This window comes from Macrobrachium nipponense, chromosome 7, assembly GCF_015104395.2.
Source record: "Macrobrachium nipponense isolate FS-2020 chromosome 7, ASM1510439v2, whole genome shotgun sequence".
NCBI lineage: Eukaryota > Metazoa > Arthropoda > Malacostraca > Decapoda > Palaemonidae > Macrobrachium > Macrobrachium nipponense.
Window position 1 is genome coordinate 32698199 of NC_061109.1, and position 5000 is coordinate 32703198.

Sequence of the window (5000 nt, forward strand, 5' to 3'; positions counted from 1 at the left end):
TATTATATATATAATAGAAATCTAAATAATATATATAGATGCTACATATTATTAATATATATTATAGATATTAAAATATATACATATTATTATAAAAAAATTAATATACAAATACATACAATTATGGTAAAATTATTAGAGATAACCATAATTATGGAATCTGAGAGACCAAAATTAGCACAATGAAGCTTTTTCAGGGTTACCTAGTTTGCCACGACTTAAAAGTAAAAGCTAGTAAATTCCTATAGTTTAGGATTTTTAATTTAAAGGTCAACGGAATCTGTGAAAAAACAAAAAAAAAAAACTAAATTAAATTCCCAAAAATAATTGTTTAAACTTTTTTTTTGTATATCAAAAAATACGATGACGAGGCGTATGTCCCGGTTCTTTCACTCTACTTATGCTTATAAAGAAATTAACTGTTTTACTGTATTCTGATTAAAAATTCTATATATAGCTGAGTGGAAATAAAGTGTTCTTTACCCAGTGTGTGTACCCTAATATACAAAAAGCTTCCTTCATGAAATATTTTCCGCCATCACACCACTTACGTCTCAGACCAAACATCAACGTCATTCTATATTTTATCTCTTTGAGTTTCACGATATGCATATTCTTATCTGCTCCACCCAACCTCCATTCCAAAGCCCAATTGTTCTTCACATATCGGTGTTTCTGTTATCTATTTTACATGCATAAATCCCAGCTTATACGTACTCGGGCATAAATAGTATTTTGCTTCTAAAATTATTAATTTTCTCTATCACTTTCTATTTTTTTTTTTTACCTAACCAGCCGCCCCATCATTTCATTAATCTTTCCATTCCTCAGTATTTAACCCTGTCATAACTATTTTTAAAATGTTATTGAATTTGAATTGTTTTCATAATCTGCCTACACATCTATTCGTCTTATAATTAATTCTGTTTATCGGACCACACGATTAGAGGCGGCAGAGCACATTTCATGACGTAACTATTAATGATTATTTGAAATTATATATATCATAATAACAATAGTAATATTAAAAAATCCTCATAGTAGCACGAATCCTGAAATAGAGAAATAAATCCACAGTTATGTAAAAGATATACTTAACTTTATCTTCCTGTTTGAAAAATGTATTGCCTTCCATAGATAAACTACTATTTATCGCCGCACCCTCCACTAGTCTTCTTATACCAACATCTTTAGTTCTAAAAATTACTTTAGATTCTTCCCAATTTATGCGGTGATCGAGCTTAAGACTGTGACTAACTAACATTGTTTTCCGCATGCAACTGGTATGCTCTTTTGCGTTCCCCGATTCCAGTGGGCAACCCACTACCACTTTCCCCGAAATATTTAGAGTGACATTCTGAACAGGGAATTTCATAAACACCATGTTTATTGTGATTCGTTGTACTATTGTTGTTTATAAGAAGTCCTATAATGGTGTTGTTATAATTGAAGACTATTTTTATTTTATCATTCTGATTTTTGTTCACAGTTTTCCGTATTCTGTTTATGTGAGGATTAAAAGGGAGTGCAAGACAATTCGTAAATTTTTTTTTGTCATTTACTTTAGCGGAACCTATGTAGGATATTCCTCTGGCTTTATAAAGGCGTTATTAATAAAATATGTAGGGTAACAATGTTTTTTCTAAACATCTTCAGTGTGTTTAAGTTCTCTGTCAATGAAGTCGGGGTCGCAGATTTTCAGAGCTCTCAAAACAAAATTGACAAAGATATTGGTTTTTACTTCATTATTGTGCTAGGAGAAAAAATGAATGTCTGCATTGGTTTCGTTACGATATACTGTTAATTTAAAAGTGAAAGTTAATGGGTATTAGTAAATCAGTATGTCTAAAAACGGCAACTTATCACTGTTTCGTGTTCTGTTGTGAACTTGGTAGAGGGCAAAATTCCATTAATATACAGAAGGAAATTTTGAAGGGTTACCTTTAAAAATGATGAAAATATCATCTACTTACCTCACCCAAAAAATGGGTCTTAGTGAAGGTTCACAGTTCTGTAGAATTCACCTTCAACAAATTCCGTGCATAAATTGGCAAGAATTGGAGACAAAGGAGACCCCATTGAAACACCAAACTTTTGCTTAAATCCTTGATTGTTAAAAAAAAAAAAAAAAAAAAAGACTGTGGAGGGCACGCACTGTCGAACTAGATGCAGGAATTGTTCAGTGAGTATAGCAAAACTAATGTTACCTAAATCCAAATGCTCCTTGAGCTTATCAAGTACATTTCATACGAGGGTCAAAATGACCCCCGTCTAAATAAAAGGAGAGAACTTCTATCCGGAAAGCGTAACCTGCCTTTGAGTGTCATCTCTGTAGCTAACTGAAAATCAACAATTAAAACTCTAGGCAAATTCAACCTCCCGCTATTACAAAAGCTAACATGAAAATAGAATACAATGAGTTAAAGAACATCCCAAAAATCGTTAAACTACCATTACTCTTCCACGAAATCATAATAGATAAATTCCCCCCCACCACCCCCCTTATCTACTTCTGTCCGACTATTCATCAGTCATTATCAATAACTGTCAACACAAGCTTAGAGAATTCCTTTTGAATTAGTGACTTCGAATCCATCTGAAAATGAGAATATAACTATCAAACAATGAAATGAGTCACCATGTATAATGAATAAAAGTCTGGTAATCTTTTTCTGCCATTCCCCTGTCTAGAAGCTGAACTCAATGGCACTAATAAAATATATAACTCTTTTTCAAAGTCTTTTCACTTTATCTTTTCCAATGGATCTTAGCGTCTTCCTCTATGGCGAGTTTCCACACTTAACAGATATCAGGTAATGTCCACTTCATCACCTCACTAGAAATTTTTTGTCCATCTCTTTCGTCTTACAAACATACGTATGTACGCTGACCAACAGACGTACGGATACACGCATGCTACTAACACACGAATGCACGCATGCTGCTCTATTCTGTGCGTATCCATTTTCCAATGTACACGTTTTATCTAGCTCACGTATTTGATGACCTGAAGTGACCTGAAGTGACCTGAAGTAACCTTTCCTTGCCGTTTACCTCATCTCTCTGGAATGCGATCGGCGTGTTTTCGACTTGTGTCTCATATCAGCATCTTGAGTAATTCACTGTTTTTCACCTGTCTCTAAACAGCAAGCGCTAATTTTAATATATGTAAGTGATTACATAACAGAAATATGGAATGTTATTCCATATATATAAAAAATAAAACTAAAGAGGTCAACCAGATTGCTTGCAGGAATGTGATCAGACCAGAGACGATAAAGTATTTTAAGATGACGTATACAATAAAGTAGGCTAAGATGACATGCCGTCACCTGTGGTCATTCATTTGTTTGAAAACATTAGTCCAAGCTTCCTGCTTGAGACAACTACCGCGACCTATAATTCAAACGGCCTACGTGATTTGTAATCTGTATGTATGTTCATATGTTCGAGCTACTGTCTGCTTCCTTTATGATTGTAACCGAGATGGTAGTCAGAATAGAGTTAGCCATCGTCATTAGAAGACCTGTACATCTTTACCTAAGCTTCATCATGTAGAGTTGAATTATCCATCATCATTGGCAGAAGCGATCAAGCCATCGTCATTAGAAGACCTGTACAATCCTATCTGATCTTCATCATGTAATCTCAGAGTATAGAACTATTTTTTATACTTCGTGTTTTCTACTAGAACCTCACATCAGAAAGAAGATATCATCATGAGTTTAACACATCGTCGTCATAACGAAAGAAGATACTTACGTCGTTAGTTATCATGAAACCCCAAGACACTCCAATGAGTATGGAAGTGCATAACCAACCGACTTAGCGTAAGATTATCGCAAGTCTAACATTACCTCATAGGGCGCCTTATTATACAAGGCAAAAGCCCTAATATATACATCTCCTTATACATTTGACCAGTGTCTTAATATAGCTCGGCTGCCTACTTCTGTGCACACCTGTCGCACACTACATTGGCTACTGTCATATGCTAGTTCATGACATCTTTAGCTTGCCACATGATTCAGAGCCACTTCTGCTGCTCGGGTCCCTCCTACCCCGTCGGCTGCATCTAAATTCTGATGGCTCCCGCAATGCAGATTGTGACCATCATTATCGCTACCATGACGGCAATCACTGCAACTGTGTAGCGATCGGCGAAGAAAAATTTGCCTCCAGTGTAGGCAGAACTTTTACGAAGTACCTTCATCGTTTTACGCTCTTATAATGAAGGAAGAAGCAAGAAGCTAGTCAGGAAATTTTGGTGACAGTTGGTTACTGTTAAACTTACTAGGAAAATTATTATCACTAAATGACCATTAATTATTAATCCTGTATCTGACAAATATACCTTCAAAACTCCCATAATATTTATACAGCAAAATCATTTTAGTGATTATACAGCGAACCTTCATCAAATATAATGTAGAATATTCCTTCTATCTTACGTATCTCAAGATAAATTCTACCTCCTCTCTATAATAGAAATCAAATGTAAAGGTACCAGAAAAACCTCTTAATCCCGATTAAAGGTTTCCCTTGTAAAAAAAATATAGTTCAACTCTTTCCCCATCACAAAAGGTAGTTTGTAACTCTCACACAAATTGCTGCCGCAACATATCAGTATCATTCCCCGAATGACCCCTTAAAATGACCCTTTAAAATTCTACATCATGGAATGTCATCATTTAGAATTCCCTAAAGCAGTGGAAACTTCTGAGTAATCAACTCCAAAAGAAAATATCAACAATTGGTCTCATCGAGACACCACATCATTGTCAACACCAAACCACCTGTTTATTCAACTTGTCCTCAAATCGCAGCATTGACTTGTCTAGTCAGACTCGCAAACTCCAAAATCATCACTCCTCAAATTGGACCCAAATCTTCCTTTAATCCTCGCTGGGGATCCTCAGTAAATCTCCACTGATATTGCAGAACCACATTAAACCTCAAAATTATCCCCAGGACATCCTCCTTGTTACCAAAAGGGTACC